We start from the raw sequence: 18,909 nt of genomic DNA, 5'->3' as shown, positions 1-18,909 counted from the left end.
TAGTGTCTCTCGTCCTTATGACACCCATCATAATAGGGATCCTGCAGGGACCCTCTTTTAAGGGATTGACAAATATGTAGGGAACTGGAGGGGCAACAATCTCACTAGGGGTGTGTCCAGGCTGGAAACAGCCTGGATCTACAAGTTAAAGTCTTACACACCACACTGGTTGAATGTAGAGTGGGATATAAATGCGTTTATAGCCAATTCCTAGTTGCCATTCCCCCTTCTCTGTAAAGTTCTTAAAATATTTTTATAAATATTTTTACAAATTTTCTTCTAGTCTTTTATTGGCTTTTATAACTTACCAGTGTATAAGATATTTTTTATGATCCTCTATTTTAAATTCTATATGCTATATATTTATGTGTGTATCGTCTTTTTAATATTGCTATGTTTCTGTGAAAAGTTTTTTTTAATTCTCTGGTTTATGCCGATTATTAATGTTGTGGTTCCTGATTCCAAACACAAGATGGCACTGTTGTAGTATACTGCGCATTCTGATGTTCTTATATTTGTATTTTTAATCATTTAATGATTCTTTATATATGGTAGCACTTTAAAATGATTTGCAGCCTTGTTGTTGAGTCAACTGCTGGCCGGGATTTTGTATTCGTGTCTGCGTTGTGTGACACGAACATTCCCGGTCTGATAGTAGGCAATGCTCTGTCTTCTTCCGGCCTGTGGTTGCTGCTACCAGTTCCTGGTTTGTCTTGGCCAATCCGTAGTGTCCTCTGGGTATAATTAAGGCGCCTATCGGCCGCGAGGCCACGCCCCTGAAGACGTAATTTGCGCATGACGAAACGCGTTGGGACGCTCCCGATTGGACACCTGAACGCGCATGCGTAGTAGAGGACAGACGCGGCCATCTTGTCGGTTGGATCCGGAACCACGCCGTTCAGCGTTTTTCATGCCCAGATTTCCCTTAAACCATGTGAGTTGTATTCTTATGCATACCAATTAAAGCTTAATGTTGACATACTACACTTTGAGGGTTATTGGTTTTCCTATATGAGCGGTTCCCGACTGGATGAGTTATTGGCGGCAATGTGTCTATGAGTATCCCCCTGGGAAGTGGATTGTGATGAGGATCCTAGGACAGAGTCATGCAGCTTGCCATGTCATAATCTGAATGCCTGTTTATCATGTTCATCTGGTAAGCGTATTTTGGCACTCTCTTTGGTGGCGGATCTCCTTCACTTGTCATACAGTGTGGGGTGCTGTGCATTTCTTCACCGGGATATCTGGACATTCTTTTATATGGACTTTTATATGGATTGTTTTAGATCCTTTTATATTATGATTTTGCACTGAATGTGTAATGGCAACAGGTGTTGGGGTGTGCTGGGGGATCTGTTCTTGCTGGAGGGATCTATTTTTGCAAGGGGTCTTCTGTTACTGGTTAGGAATCTACTTTTTCTAGGTAGTTTGTGTTGCTGAAGGTCAATTGTTTCTGGATGGAATTTACTATTGAGGGTGAGGTCTATTGTTCCTGGTTGCTGGAGAACCTATTGATGCTGGCAACTGGGAGATCTGTTGTTGCTGCCAGGGGTCTATTATTGCTGGGATGATATTTTGTTGCAGGAGTCAATTGTTGCTGGGGGAGTATAAAGTTGCTGGGGGAATCTATTGTTGCTAGAGGGATCTATTGTTGCTGGGGGAACTATTTTCACTGGGGGGGATATATTGTTGCTGGGGAATCTAAATTACTTAGCACCACAAAATAATACTTGGCTTTATGTTCTCTAAATAAGGTGGTGCTGGGATGTGGGTAGGGGGTGGAACCAAGGGATGGTGCTCGCAGGTGGGTAAGGGTGGAGTCAAGGGGTGACTCAGAAGTGGGAAGTTCCAGCACCTATTCTGTGAGAAAAAAAGCCCTGAATATGCCACATAATATAACTGCAGTAGAGATTGCAAGAAGGCTGCTATTTAAGGCAATATAAACCCTTACATATACTCAGTAAAGTGACTAGCCCCGGGTAATACACAAACATTAAACAAATCCTCCTATATATGTTGTAGAGTCTGTTATGAATTGTAGGGGGGTCTGTTTAAATCAATACTAGACCCAAGGAGCCTGGTATGTACTGGTGTGTGCCAGCAATAGCTTGCAGCCGCAAAGTACATTTAAATGCATTTTTTCTTTATCTATGTCATTTTTGCTGCAGCAGGTTCTATACACATGTACAGATGCGCCACCTTACAGGCAGGCTAAGGGGACCACCCAGGCACTATATTTAAAATAATTTTTAATTTTTAATGTTTCACTTTAAGCATCAATCAAATCACTGCTTCTTTTAAAAACAATAATTTTAAAAATAAATGTTTGCATTGTTACTTTTCCCATGAACAGTAACAAGGCCCCCATTCCCTTTTTATGGCCAATAACTTGAATATAAACCTTTACAATGGGAACTTGATTTTTCAAGTCCAGGTCCTATAGACTTCAATGGGGTAAGGGTCAGAACTTTTTGTGATGTTCGGCTTTTCTGGTGCAAACCGAATTGGGGTGTGTTCGGCCCATCTCTACTTGGGATATGTCACTGATAAAGGATTTACAGACTCTTCTAATTGAAGTTTGAAATCCCGGCATACATTGGATTATGTTGAAGGTCTTGAAACTTATATCAAGGATTTTACTTTTCGTAAGATTATTACATATACTATCACCTTCTAGATAAATATAAATATTGTTTATATTGCCTGTCTAATAATACAGTAAAATAAGAATTTTTTCCCCCCAAAACTTTAGATGAAAATATGATTTTCCCCCCCCCCCTCTATGTAGTGTATGACATTACCTAAAAAATGATGATCTTTCTAAACCACTAGAGGGTCTCAGAGAATAAGAAATGAAGAGGCTTAAAGAAGGTAGATCACGTTTCCCCTATTCTGTTTGTGAAACACAGCAAAGTAATTCTATAAATTATAAGTATTTTCTAAATATTCTCAATATAGCTTAAAATGGTCTTCACAAATTTAGGCAGAACTAAAGTCTGCAGATACTCACCTCTGTGCCAGTGATGCAATGTATTTTAGATTCCTGGCTTGGCACTCGCCAGCTTCTTCAAGGTGTTGGGTTTTCTGCTGTTTTAATTGGCCAGTGGCGGATGATGTGGCACATGTGTACAAATGAAAAAACAAAATTAAACCCGCGCTACACAACGTGAAAATTAAATATATAAAAATGTAATATGTGCAGCTGCTGCAAACACTAAGAAAATCTTAGGGAAATGTAATAAAAACGAATTTATGCAGCGCTAGCTCCAATAAAGTGTTAAGTGCTGTAATAACATATATAGAATATTCAATATATAATAAAGTGCATAATAAATGATTAAATACACAAAGTGCTATGTGCTAAAAATATCTATGCAATAGCCAATCTGTTATAAAGTGCATGTATACAAATAAGTGATTGATTATAGTCCAAATGAATATTTAGTGCTTGAAACAAAGAATCCTTATAGTGATCCAATTAAGGTGCCAAGGTGCCAAATATTTCAGGTGCTTGCAAAGTGACAAGGTGCCCCTCACGGTTCCCCACTCACCAGATTGCAGATAAATTAAGACCTTCAAGATTATTGCACATTGCCCGGGATCTTTAAGGACCAGAACTTCTCCTATGTAGCCTTCGATCTTATTGGGTCAGCTTCCGCATTAATGTTCCAGGGGCTTATGTCATCCTATACCACAGTGGAATTGTACGATTCATCACTATATTATTGGAGTGTGGATGGCAGATAAGCGTGGATGGAGGCACAGATGGTGGTGTTAGGTGGGGTATACTCGTGGATTATGTTTATGTATTGTCTTGTGATAACCGCCATATAATCGGGGCTTGTGCATCCAGCATACACTAGGGAGGGGATGCTGGATGCACAAGTCCCGATTATATGGCGGTTATCACAAGACAATACATAAACATAATCCACGAGTATACCCCACCTAACACCACCATCTGTGCCTCCATCCACGCTTATCTGCCATCCACACTCCAATAATATAGTGATGAATCGTACAATTCCACTGTGGTATAGGATGACATAAGCCCCTGGAACATTAATGCGGAAGCTGACCCAATAAGATCGAAGGCTACATAGGAGAAGTTCTGGTCCTTAAAGATCCCGGGCAATGTGCAATAATCTTGAAGGTCTTAATTTATCTGCAATCTGGTGAGTGGGGAACCGTGAGGGGCACCTTGTCACTTTGCAAGCACCTGAAATATTTGGCACCTTGGCACCTTAATTGGATCACTATAAGGATTCTTTGTTTCAAGCACTAAATATTCATTTGGACTATAATTAATCACTTATTTGTATACATGCACTTTATAACAGATTGGCTATTGCATAGATATTTTTAGCACATAGCACTTTGTGTATTTAATCATTTATTATGCACTTTATTATATATTAAATATTCTATATATGTTATTACAGCACTTAACACTTTATTGGAGCTAGCGCTGCATAAATTCGTTTTTATTACATGTGTACAAAAGTCATTTATTCCTGCATCACCGCGATTTGCTGTGCATGTGAAACTCAATTTGTATAAAAAAAAAGAAAACAGTGAAAAGGTCGGTGAGTTTGTTGATTCAAAAGAAACACAGCAGGTCATTAGTTTTCCTGCTCATAATGTTTGTGTAGCACTACCCCCGCCGGAGCTGTTGGTGAATGTAGGTATCTCCCAAGCTGCAATCAGACCAGTAGCAAATGGCCTTTGCAGACTGCCGGCCCATTTGGTAGTGTAGTAAAAAGTCCTAGTGCCCAGCTGTCCTACTCCTGTGGCTATTGATTCCAGCACTACCTATTCAGGCACTGCTAGCCTACCTGGCTGCAGCTGCCTCTTTTCCTAGCCCTCCTGGCTAAGACTCCACAGGCCTTCCAGACTGACTCTGCATCCATCCCAGACTGCTTGCACCTCTCCTCTCCTCTCAGGCATGACTCTTTGTCCTCTCCGACTACATCACTCACCAGCCCACCTGGCTGTCTTTCTCCTTGGAGATATGCCCATCAGTGTTATCCTGCTGTCCTCCACTTTGCTCCCATGCCTCTGGTCAGAATACTTCTGTGTGTCGTTAAGAAGGTTCCTTCCGCACCTGAGCCCAGGCCTGAGGTCACCCCCCCCCCCTAGACTAGGGGCTCCCTCAAGTGCCACCGAAAGCCTAACACTCCATCTTCAGCTTCCACCCAAACTCCACACTGGCAGCTCCTCCTCTCCTCCACTCCCATTCTTCTAGAATATTCTGTTAGTTTCTAGAAGTAGGGGAGGTCTCAGATATGCCGCTTGTGAATCATACCAGCCTCCCTGAGCCACTCAAACACTGACCAAGAAAAACACAGAGGCTTGGCTGCCAGCCAAGCCTGACAATTTACCTACACTACACAGAGAGAAAAGAACCCCTCTCTCTAGCGCACTAACTAGAGGGTGCTTGCTGCATTTGTTTTTGTAGATTTAGTCCCACGTTAAAGTGTGACTTTAGCTAAATACAAAAATGCGAGCAGGAAGGCCCAATACACAAAGATAACAAACCAGAAAAAAGATTCTTTATAGAGCCTTAGCTCAAGTCACAACCAGCCTCCTTGCCTTCCCCAGCGAATTGATCTTCCTCCGCTCAGCTCCGCTCCCCACCCAGTAGTAGCCGGTGCCTGGAGAGTGAGACTTGCGAGGCTGGGAGGCGGGCAGCGACAGCGGCAAGAGGCAGAGAGAGGCAACGGTACTCAGCTGACTGTCCAGCAGCAGAAATAGAGGGGAAGCGGATCCCATCGTGGGGCTGCCAGTGCCTTCAAGGCTTCAACACAGGTGTGCTGTGGGGGTGTCTGTGAATAGACTACAATGCACTGTGCCTGTCTCTCTGGCATAATAAATAGTACAGACAAGGACTCACTGCTCAAGGTGGTGTAATTGCCTGATGACTCACACAGGTGCATGCCCCGGCTCGCCTCCGTGAAAACTTGATAAAAGAAAAGGAATTGGCAGCACTCCAGGTTGAGTCAAAATCCAGATTTATTGACTGGACATCCAAATTATGACAATCGTGACAAGGTAGACGCGTTTCACACACTGACTGTGTGCTTAATCATTACAAAGAAAAATGGACATAACATCTCAATATATACACACACAAAAATCCAATCATCAATTAAAAAACAGGTGATACAAATAAGGGGTAAACCATTTTACTTTCGATTTATAGATGACCTACTGTTTATCATGGAGGATGGAGTTGAAAGGTTAAACTCATTTCTTGACTTCCTAAATTGTAACAATAAAAACTTAAAATTTACAGGAGGAGCCAACGCTAGAGAAATACACTATTTGGATGTGTTGTTAAAAGGTATTGATGGACAAATCATAACTACACTATACAGAAAACCCCTGTCAGGTAATTCACTCCCGTCAGCACAATCTGGACACCCCAAACACACGATAAAAGGCATTCCGGTTGGACAATTTATACGTGTTAGACGGATATGTAAAAATAATGCCGACTTTGACAGAGAAGCCTCCTCCCTTTTTCATAGGTTTTTAGACAGAGGCTACCCAAAGTGGATGATCAAGGGGGCTTGGAATATAGCTAAAAACAAAAAAAGATCACATCTTATAGGGTTAAAAAGATCACACAGCAGGAGCATGCACCAAACCAAACTTACCTTTTCTACCCCATACAGTTCTGAATTTAGAGAAATTAGGGACATATGTTAGGTACCGATGAAACGTGTGCAAAATTACTTAAGGGAGGCATTAATGTAGTCCCAAGGCGTGCCCCTACCCTTGGCCCATCATTCTCCCCTAGTTTTTTTCGTAGAAATACTCTAAAAACCCCTACTTGGCTACCTTTTAACCACTTTACGACCGCTCACAGTAATATTACTGCGGCAGTGGCTCGTTATCGCCTGACGACGTAGTACTACGTCGTCAGACACTCCCCCTTCTGGGCGGCGCTTGCGCGCCGCCGGAGGCTTGCTCCCGCTGTTTTCATTCACAGCGGGAGTCGGGCCAGGGGAGGAGCAGCGGCGATCGCCGCTGCTCTTACCAGATCGTCGGGGATCGAGTTTGGAGATCTCCATAGTGACAGGGAGTGACAGATCGGACTGTTCAGCATAGCTGGACATCCGATCTGTCCATGACTCACTCAGTCACCTCCCCCCCTACACGTCAGTAAGCACCAGGCATACATTAACCACTCCCTCTCCAATAAAATTAACCCCTTCCCTGCCAGTGTCATTTTTACAGTAACAGTGCATATATATAGCACTGATTACTGCAGTAATGTCACTGGTACCCCCAAAAGTGTAAAAAATGTCAGTCAAGGGTCCGATCTGTCCACCGCAATGTCGCAGTCCCGCAAAAAAAATCGCAGATCGCCGCCATTACGCGTTAAAAAAAAAACCACCAAAAATGACAGAAATCTTTCCCTTTGTTAGTAAACGCAATAACTTTTGCGCAAACCAATCAAAATACGCTTATTGCGATTTTTTTTTTACCAAACATAGGTAGCAGAAAACAAATTGGCCAAAATTTTTTAAAAAAATTGTTTTTTACATCTTTTTTGGGGGGAATTTCATATAAAATTTTTTTTAAAAATATTGTTATTTTTTCAAAATAAACGCTATTTTTTTGTTTATAGCGCAAAAAGTAAAAATCGCACAGGTGATCAAATACCACCAAAAGAAAGCTCTGTTTGTGGGAAAAAAAGGACGTAAATTTAGTTTGGGTACGGCGTCGCACGACCGCGCAATTGTCAGTTGAAGTCGCACAGCGCCGAATCGCAAAAAGTGGCCTGGACGGAAGACAGCAAAATCCTCCGGTGGTAAAGTGGTTAAAGGGAACTACAGATGTGGCAGTATGTTGTAGCCACATACTCATGGGAGACCAATTTGTCTCCACATGTGCAAACGATATAATATAAGTGAATTCTTTAACTGTAACACCAACTATATCATATATTTGTTAACATGTAAAATCTGCCATGTACAATATGTGGGTAGAACGATTAGGCGACTACGAGATCGCTTCAATGAACACCTATATAGTGTTAATAAAAAATCAAAAACTAATGTAGCCAAACACTTTAACTTGTGCCACAATGGAGACACCACAGCTATGAACACACAAGTTATTGAAAAAATTAAAACACCACCACGGGGGGGGGGGGGGTTGTTGACATATTTCGGCTTCTATGCAAGAGAGAGGTCTTTTGGATCTTCCACTTGCGAACTAGGTTGCCACAAGGCATTAACTTTGAATGGGATGTTTTTTATGAATAGGTGCCTTCTTACATCTCCAAACATCAGCTACATGTGTGCATATCCAAAAGATAATGATCCATAGCGATCTATATCTAGGAAGTCAGTGTTTTGTATCTCTATGTACAATAAACTGATGATTCACCATTATAATCTCTTTTGTTCATACATCAGGAGATGTCGGCGATGATTGACCTGATTCATTTGGACCTGCACACATACGGCACAATGGGTCGGGCCAAACCATAATTTCCTTATTTGTAGATAATACATCCATTAGGTCTTGTGCAAACATATATCTTTATGATATTATATATAATTTCTGGCCCTATTCGCAGACTAGGTATGTGTGTTCTGTATGTTATATAGAAAATGGTGGTTCATACAGATATTCACAAATATTGAGGGTATTTTTCTCCTTCACATAAAATGGATTTAAACCATTTATGATTGGAATCCTCCATATCCAGTGTCCGTCCAATGTAACACATTGGAGAATTCATCTCCAGTGTTGTTACAGTTCCCATGTCAATCTGTTAATAGTGTTGATACGATAGAACAATAAATATACTGTATACTATATGATTTATTTCACACATTGCTTGGGATTGGATGTTGACATCGGGTAACAAATCCAGATACATAATTGCCTCCAAACTTGTTGCATTTCCACATTTAATTACAACAGGAATTGCCCATATACATAGCCGCATGTTTTTTCACAATTGGGGGCCAGGATCTCTGGATCTTTTGATTAATTGATCCTTTGTTCCTCGGATCCTTTGAATTCTGGCTGGACCTCGATGTCCATTCTTGGGAGTTCATAGCATGACGTGACCAACACTAAAGAGTTCATATTATATTACTTTCACTTTACATTTATTTATATAATGAGCTTAGAGGTTGGGCCATCATCCTACATAATATTAACAATACTTTGCATAGTTATTTATCTCCCATATTTATGTCCTTTTATGTGCGGATTCTGCGCAGTTGGATCTTACCATGTATGGACCCCCTGTCTTGCACGATATCTAGTGTTGTAGTCTGGTGTATTTAGCTTTGTCCCTCGGATCCTTTGAACTCTGACTAGATCTCGATGTCCGTCCCTAAGAGTTTATAGCATGATATGGCCATTGGCCAACACTGCAGAGTTTATATTATATTACATATACTTTATATTCTATTTATATAATGAGCCTAAATGTTTGGCCATCATCCTGCATAATAATATTAAATATACTCTGTGTAGTTGTTCATCTCCCAGGCCTATATCCCTCCATATATCTTTCCAATTATGGATTCTCTATAATTAGATCTTACCATGTATGGATCCCTTATCCCTCCATATATCCTTCCAATTATGGATTCTCTACAATTAGATCTTACCATGTATGGATCCCTTATCCCTCCATATATCCTTCCAATTATGGATTCTCTACAATTAGATCTTACCATGTATGGATCCCCTATCTTGTTGAGTATCTAGTGTTATAATCTGATGTATGTAGCCTTGATCTCCTCAAACTATATATCTCTCTCCAGTCACCCTGATATGATTGTAATTGTTTTTATGGGTGACCGGTTGATGCATATATACACAGGATCATATGTGTTTATTTTGTTCTAAAAATCATATTGTTCGAAATTGTTTTTATTGTACATATATCGTTTGGTCTGTGTATGTTATATGATCGATTTTCTTCTGACCCATACAACTAATATGCACGAATAGATTTATATATTTGACAAAATAGCAGAGCAGCGATCAGGGACGAGGCTCGTCCCTCGGACAGAGTCGATCCCCGATCTAGGTAAAGAGCCAATGAAATTGGCTCTTTACCACGTGACCGGCTGTGTCCAATCACAGCCGGTCACAAATGTCAACAGAGAACACGGTAACTAGCTGTCACCGTGTTCTCCTCCTCACACACTGATCCTGTGTGAGGAAGAGAGTGTGGTAACAGCTAGTTACCAACTACAGTGCACCCTAAACACACTGATTGCCCCCCCCCAATAAAGAGCACCTGTCACTAGCCCATCAAAGTACCCGAGTACCTGTCACCAGCCCATCAGGTACTCTGATGACAGGTACTCGGGTACTCTGATGGGCTGGTGACAGGTATTCGGGTACTCTGATGGGCTGGTGACAGGTATTCAGGTACTCTGATGACGGGTACTCGGGTACTCTGATGACAGGTACTCGGGTACTCTGATGACAGGTACTCGGGTACTCTGATGACAGGTACGCAGGTACTCTGATGACGGGTACTCGGGTACTCTGATGACGGGTACTCGGATACTCTGATGACGGGTACTCGGGTACTCTGATGACAGGTACTCGGGTACTCTGATGACGGATACTCGGGTACTCTGATGACGGATACTCGGGTACTCTGATGACGGATACTCGGGTACTCTGATGACAGGTACTCGGGTACTCTGATGACAGGTACTCGGGTACTCTGATGACAGGTACTCGGGTACTTTGAGTACCTGTCAACGGAGTACCCGTCATCAGAGTACCTGAGTACCTGTCACCTACCCATCAGAGTACCCGAGTACCTGTCACCTACCCATCAGAGTACCCGAGTACCTTCCACCTGCTCATCAGAGTACCTGACGCCTGAAGTACCCGAGTACTTGCCGCCTGCTCATCAGTACCCATCACTACTCATCAGTACTCATCAGTACCTATCACGTATCAGTACTGATCATCAGTACCCATCAGTACAGTATCACCTATCAGTATCAGTACTACTCATCAGTACCTATCACCTGCCTGTCACCTGCCCATCAGAGTACCCGAGTACCTGTCACCTGCCTATCGGAGTACCCGAGTACCTGCCACCTGCTCATCAGTACCAGAGTACCTGTCACCTGCCCAACAAAATACCCCAGTACCTGTCACCCTTCATACAGCCACCATGTCCAAGTCCAAAAAGGTTTATATACGTCCTCCGTTTAAACCTAAATACCGGTGTTATGGTATTTAGGTTTAAACGGCTGCCATAACCCTGGTATTTTTTTAAACGGTGGACGGTTGGCTTTCCGATAAGGGTGGTCCCAGCGGCGGATTCGCCGTGGGATCACCCTTCCGGGATGGCGGAAGAGGTGACACCCCCCCCCCCTCCCGCCGCGTCCGATCCTTTTCCCCGCTTACCGGACCTGCTGGCAGCGGGGAAAACGATCCGGTCCCGGATCCTCACAGACAGGATGTCGAGTGAGGGAAAGCTTGCCCTCACTTGACTCTATGGTCTTGGAGGACCGGAGCTACGTAAAATGTTGTTGCCTAGCAACCGGTTTAAAGGTCCTTTTTTTTTTTTTCATTTTATATAATAATTTTTTTTTTTTTTTTTATCTTTTAGTGTATTTGTGAGATCTGAGGACTTTTTGACCCCAGATCTCACAAAAAAGAGGTCCTGTCGTGCCTTTTTCTATTACAAGTAATGTTTACATTTCTTGTAATAGAAATAAAAATGATCCATTTTTTTTTTTTGTTAAACGGTGTAAAAATAAAAAATAATAAATAAAATAAATAGTAAAAAAAAAAAAAATTAAAGCGCCCTGTCCCCGTTAGCTCGCGCGCAGAAGTGAACGCACACGGAAACCCTGCCCACATATGTAAACGGTGTTCAAACCACACATGCGAGGTATCGCCGCGATCGTTAGAGCGAGAGCAATAATTTGAGCCCTAGACCTCCTCTGTAACTCAAAGATGGCAACCTGTAGAAATGTTTAAATTGTCGCCTATGGGGATTTTTAAGTACCAAAGTTTGTCGCCATTCCGCGAGCGTGCGCAATTTTGAAACATGACATGTTGGGTATCTATTTACTCGGCGTAACATTATCTTTCACATTATGGAAAACAATTGGGCTAACTTTACTGGTTTCTTATTTTTTAATTCAAAAAAGTGAATTTTTCCCCAAAAAATTGCATTTGGAAGACCGCTGCGCAAATACGGTGTGATAAAAAATATTGCAATAATCTCCATTTTATTCTCTAGGGTCTCTGCTAAAAAAAATATATAATGTTTTGGGGTTCTAAGTAGTTTTCTAGCAAAAACAACTGATTTTAGCTTGTAAACACCAAATGTCAAAAATAGGCCTAGGCAAGTGGCTAGGATGCATGATGATGCTCCTTGGATGTTGGGCCCCTCTATATGGCTAGGCTGTGAAAAAGTCTCACACATGTGGTATTGTCATACTCAGGAGGAGTGGCAGAATGTATTTTGGGGTGTCATTTTTGGTATGTACATGCTATGTGTTAGGAATATCCTATAAATTGACAACTTTGTGTAAAAAAAAAATGTTTTTATTTTTTTCCCACATTTTCCAAAAACTTGTGGAAAAAAATGACATGTTCAAAGGACCCATAATGCCTCATAGAATATACGTTGGAGTGTTTGCTTTCCAAAATGGGGTCATTTTGTGGACTTTTCCATTGTATTGTTGCTCTAGGGCCTTGAAAAGTGTGATAGGTAGTAAGAAAGTTTTATGTGTATTTATGCTCCTAAAATGCCTTATGGTGCTACTTGGACGTGGAGTCTCTTTTTGTGGCCAGGCTGTGTAAAAGTCTCACACATGTGGTATCACCATACGCGGAAGGAGTAGCAGAATGTATTTTTGGGTGTAATTTATGCTGTGTACATGCTATGCGTTAGAAATAGCTTATAAATTGACAACGTTTTGGGAAAAAAAAGAAAAAAAAAAGTTTTTCTTCATTTTCCCAAGAATTGTGGGAAAAAATTATAACTTCAAAAAACTTACCATGCCTCTTACTAAATACCTTGGACTGTCTACTTTACAAAAAGGGGTCATTTGGGGGGTATTTGTACTGTCCTGACATTTCAGGGCCTCAAGAAAGGAGATAGGCCATCAGTACATCTGGTGTGATCAATTTTCAGTAATTGGTACCATAGCTTCTAGACTCAATAACTTTCACACAGACTAAATAATATACACTAATTTGGGTTAATTTTACCAGAGATATGTAGCAGTATAAATTTTGGCCCAAATGTATGAAGAAAAATTAATTTTTTGCAAAATTTTATAATAGAAACTAAAAAAAAGTGTTTTTTTTGCAAAATTTTTGCTCTTTTTTTGCTTATATCACGAAAAAAAAAAAACCCCAGTTGTGATCAAATACCACCAAAAGAAAGCTCTATTTGTGTGAAAAAAATGATAAAAATTTTGTTTGGTTACAGTGTAGCATGACTGAGCAATTGTCATTTAAAGTGTGAGAGTGCTGAAAGCTGAAAATTGGTCTGGGCAGGAAGGGGGTCTAACTGCTCTGTATGGAAGCAGTTAAGCACACAGTCAGTGTGTGAAACACGTCTGCCTTGTCACGATTGTCATAATTTGGATGTCCAGTCAATAAATCTGGATTTTGACTCAACCTGGAGTGCTGCCAATTCCTTTTCTTTTATCATAATAAATAGTATCATAACTCACAGGCAGGGGGCGCTCTATCATGGCTCTGGCTGGCAGTGCACTGTCGCAGTGTATCACATAACATGGCTACTTATTGGTAAAAAGGTTAACAAAATCTGCACCCAGCAGCCATTTTATGTGACAGAGCCAGCCAGAGCCATGATAGAGCGCCCCCTGTCTGTGAGTTATCATAATGTTGATGATCTTAACCAGTTGCTGACTGCCCCCATAGCAGATTTACTGCTACAGGGCGGTCGCGCTGCGCAGGATCATGTATATAAACGTGATCCTGCATTTCTGGGTATCATAGCCAATCAGCGGGTCTGGCGGACTCAATGTCCGCTGGTCCTCGCCGATCATTCTGTACACAGGCAGACTGGCAGCCTATGTAAACAAGGCAAATCGCCGTTCTATTAGTACGGAAGACATTGATCCTGTGTTCCTGCAAAGCAGGGACAGGGATCTATGCCTTCCCTTAGTAAAAACACCTCCCCCACAGTGAGGAAATTGTGTAATTAATTGTGTCCTGGTTTAAAGGGATGAGGTGGCAACCATACTTCCCAGCCAGTGTCATTAGGACAGTGACAGTGCTTTTTTTTGGCATTGATCACTGTATTAGTGTCACTGGTTCCTACAAAGTGTCAAAAGTAAAATCAGTTAGTGTCCGATTTGTCCGTTGCAATATCGCAGTCCTGCCATAAGTCATTGATTGCCATCATTACTAGTTAAAAAAAGAAATATGTCCCTGGATTTCTTTTTGAAAATCTGGTCACCTTAACTTAAAGTGTTACTAAACCCAGGAGCCTGCACTCACTATATCTGGTCCCCCACAGTACACAGAACATGGACATGCAATCATTTTACTAAATATAAACTGCTAAATACCTTTTCCCATCAGCAATATAGAGCAGTCTTGTGACTTCTATCAGTGTCTGGCCGAGCACTGGTTAAAGTTTATAGGAGGAGTTTTCTTTCTTCTCTGACTGTCCTATGAGGCTACATGACCCCTGACCCTCTGTCTGGACAGCGCTGATTGACCCTGTGCTGATCACATGCATCCTCCCCAAAAAAAAAAAAACTCTCTGGCAATACAGACCAAACTGAGCATGTGCAGCCGGTCCATGGCTATGTATTATCAGGAAATATATTGGGGGACAGTGGAAGAAGGGGAGGATCAGAGGATACAGGATCAAACAACCTTTTTAGACAATGCAGATGATTAACCCCTTAGGTTCCACAGTGAGTATAACAAGCATGCTTTACTGCATATACAGACTGATTTTACTGTTGTGGGTTTAGTAACACTTTAAGCATTGCTTGTGTATCCATTATGAACAGTCCACCAAAGAACTGCAATAGAAAATAATGGCACATGACCAAGGCTTCACCAGCTCTGCCAGTGTTGGGTGGCCATTCACAATAAACAGCACTGCAATGGACAGCACATCGAGCAGTACGATGTTGTAATGTGTAACACATGCATTACCACAATGTACAAAAGTAAATGGGCCCTAAAACTTGATGGGTTTTAAAGCAGCCAACCTGGGCCTAAAACCCATTTTTATTTCAATTTCAGACAGAGTGAGGAAGAGCAGTACTGAGTCAGCTTTCACTGTTTCAGAAAGAAAAAAGAAAACAAAGGCAGCCACCGCATCTAAGGACTGCTAAGCTGAAATCTATTACAGTTTTCTCATTGGGTTTAGATACACTATAACTTATACTGACGTTACATTATAAATCTGTGTGAAGTCCAGCTTTGGGTTCGGGAGGTTCTCTGATATCAGAACATGGTTTGGATGGTGTAGTAAAAGCTGGCTTAGGTTACCTTTTAGTTACATCCAGTATAATTCTGCCACCAAATATTACACAAACTTTTATCTCCATTCATGGGATTTGCATATTTCCTGTTTCATACGTATGATCTGTACAGATTGCAGCTGTTATATAGGAGACATTGTACAGGTGACATCTCAGTAGTCTGTGTGTGTCAGTGCAGAGACATCAAGATGGCTTCTCAGGGGGTTCTGCTGCCTCTCATACTGCTTTATATTCAGGGTGAGAGATTCTCATAGTAATGTATATAATGATAAGGGGGGGGGGGGAGGAGAGCATTGCTGAAAAATTATTGTATGGAAGAGAATAGAATAATTTATTATGTTTTTGTATCTTCAGGTTCCTAGTTTGTAGAAATTGTTAGATGATCTGTACATAGACACTGCATTCTGATTGGTTTCTTTCCCATCCTCAGGATCCTGGGCACAGATTACACTGACACAGACTCCGAATGAGATCACTGCAACTCCAGGACAGACAGTCACCGTCTCATGTAAATGCAGTTCTAGTGTTGGCAGCTGGTTACACTGGTACCAACAGAAACCAGGACAACCTCCAACACTGATTATATATAGAGCAACCACTCTGCAGTCTGGAGTCCCAGCCAGGTTCAGTGGATCTGGATCTGGAACAGATTTCACTCTTACAATCAGAGATATAAAGGATGAAGATGAAGCAGTTTATTACTGTCAGCAGAGTAACAGCTTACCTCTCACACAGTGATACAGAGCCGTACAAAAACCTCCTTCCTCTTTTATCAGCAATTCAAATGTAGAACCCTGCTAGTTAGGGGCTAGGAAAATATAGTTGTATTTTTTTTTGGCTCGCTCTGTAGTCGGAGGAGTGGGATTGTCTATTTTGCTGTGGCTCCACAGGTGGTGGGATTGACTTCCTACTAGTTCTGTTGAGAAACTTCAAGAGACTGGAGAGCGAAGATTGAAGTTCTCAGCTTGAATATTTACGACTCTCTGACCAATCTCTGGGGGATGTTCCCAGTAGGTGGTTGGAGAAGGGGTAAATAGGCTGAAGCCTGGACAGAGGAGGGAGCTGATGCCTGGTCTGACCTGTCCAAGGAGGGACTGTTGATTCTTTAGAGGGAGGGGCTGCTTGCCCCTGGAGTCACCCAGGACTGGCTGCTGGACTACTCAGTGCTACGCAAATTTTGGATTTCTCTATCAGATCTGTGAGTAGAGTTTAATTACTGAGCTGCAGTCCCCATGGTCCCCAGCTGTGGATATTGACTTTTCCAGTTAGCCCTGAACCTATTTTTTTAAGAAGGTTCATGATTTTCAGCTTCAGGGATTTTAGACTGTTCTGTTCACTGAGCTAAAACCCTTGTTCATAGTTTCAGCTGTGAAAGTAGTGACTGTGCTGCTATAGAAGGGAGTGACCTCAGCCTGCATTTGCACTCAAGCGTTTTGGAGTATCCCATTCCCCATTGCTCTCCTTTAGTTCAAGTTTACAGATCACAATTTAAAAAAAAATATCAGTAACACAGATAAATATTTGCAGTGATTCTTTAGCACTAACTAATCTCTAGTTTCTTTATAATCATCAGTGTTTAGTATACATAATATACTGACACAATTGGGATACTTTACTAAAGCAGAGGAAACTGTTCACTTAGAAAAGAGAATATTTCCTTTGCAAAGTAAAAATTCACTGAATTTAATAAATGTGGCGAAGCTGCATTCACTTCAATCATCCAATCAAAAAAAAAAAATAAATAATAGTAGTATTAACTTTATTATAATATTATTCATAAATTGTTCCATTTGAACATTAGGCCCCAGTTCACATTATGCGATGCAAGAAACTCTGCGATTCCTGTGCATTTCCTGCACTGCATTTAAATAGCACTGCCCTTGCACTCCGCAGCCGGTGTCAGTGCAATCTTAACCAGTTCCGGACTACCCGGCGCAGATTTACTTCAGCAGGCAGCCCCTCCTGGGTGAACCGATGTATGTAGGACTACGTTGGTTGCACGTGGGGCTCGGGGGCGTGCAAGAGCGCATCCTCCGTCCCCGCTAAGGTATGATTTGATTTACATAGGCACATTTAACCCACTGATCACCCCCAGTTAACCCTTTCACTCCCTGTCACAGTGCACACTATATACAGTATATAGCTTTTTTACTGATTACTAGTACTAGTAATAGATAGTGTGCCTTGTGTTTTTCATACAGATCGTTAGTTTCAGTCCCAGAAAAGTTTAGGGTGCCTGTCATCCCCCCAATAAAGATTTAACCCCCTGATCACCCCCTTTAACCCCTTCATTTCCCTGTCACAGTGTCACTTTTATAGTGTATAGCCGCATATTTAGTAATCTAATTTAACCCTTTGATTGCCAGTGACACACACATACACACACTAAACACCTACATTACTAGTATAGTGGCACCGTGCAACCTAATCGCCGGGGCTTCCCCTAACGGCTTGTAAATACCCGACTTAGATGGGGGGGGGGGGAGAGCCTGCTTGAAGTCTGATAAATTGCTTGCAGTGAACTGGAGGGACACATGGAATGTTCTCGCTCTGTCCTCCATTCACACAGATACCACAGTTCAAATTGCAATAGGGACTGGTGTTGTTGAGAAGCCCCTCTGTGTCCACAAATACAACCTTAACATGGGAGGGGTGGACTTCAACAATCAGATGATGGCGCCGTACTTAATTGCGCATAAGGCCAGACGCTGGTACAAGAAAGTGTCTATGTACTTATTTCAATTGGCTCTGCTGAATGCCTATGTGCTATGCAGAGCATTAGGAAGAAGTGGATCCTTTCTAAAACTCCAGGAAGAGATCATCACAGCCCTTCTGTATCTAGAAGTTGCTGCGCCCCAAATTGGTGAGTGTAGCACCTTCCTAGGTAGGTACTGGAGAGTGAGTGTAGTTTTGGCTCTGTCAGCATGAGCTGTGTTGCTTTCTGCTTGACAGAGAGCAGGATCTGTGAGTTAGGTCTGCTCATGGTGCTCAGTGTGTGATTCATCTGGTTAGGGGAGTGTTTCGCACTGATCCAGTGGGGAGGCATGTTGGACAGTGGAGGAAATCTGACCAATGGGTACACAGGCTTTGATACAGCCCCAGTGATTGGCACAGACTGGTTGTCTCGGTGCATTTTGGGGTGTGGTATAAAAGCCAGGAGCACATGTGCTCAGGGTCTTTGACTGGTGGGCAGAGTCGTGGAGGGAGGAGGGTGGCTGGGCCCAGAGGTCCAGAAGAGCTGGCTAGGAGGAGTTGCGACACTGAGGGGCAGTGTCATGAGTACAGGGGATGGTGTCTAGGGGTTCTGACCAGGAGGGGGGCCACTCCGGAGTGGAGTAGTCGGAGGACGGGTGTCAGCTGGTGGAGTGAGGGGGGGGGGGTGTTGGGCGAGTACCCTGAAGAT

This window comes from Pelophylax lessonae (assembly GCF_965119305.1).
Source record: "Pelophylax lessonae genome assembly, chromosome: 1".
Lineage (NCBI taxonomy): Eukaryota > Metazoa > Chordata > Amphibia > Anura > Ranidae > Pelophylax > Pelophylax lessonae.
This window is presented reverse-complemented; position numbering follows the sequence as displayed.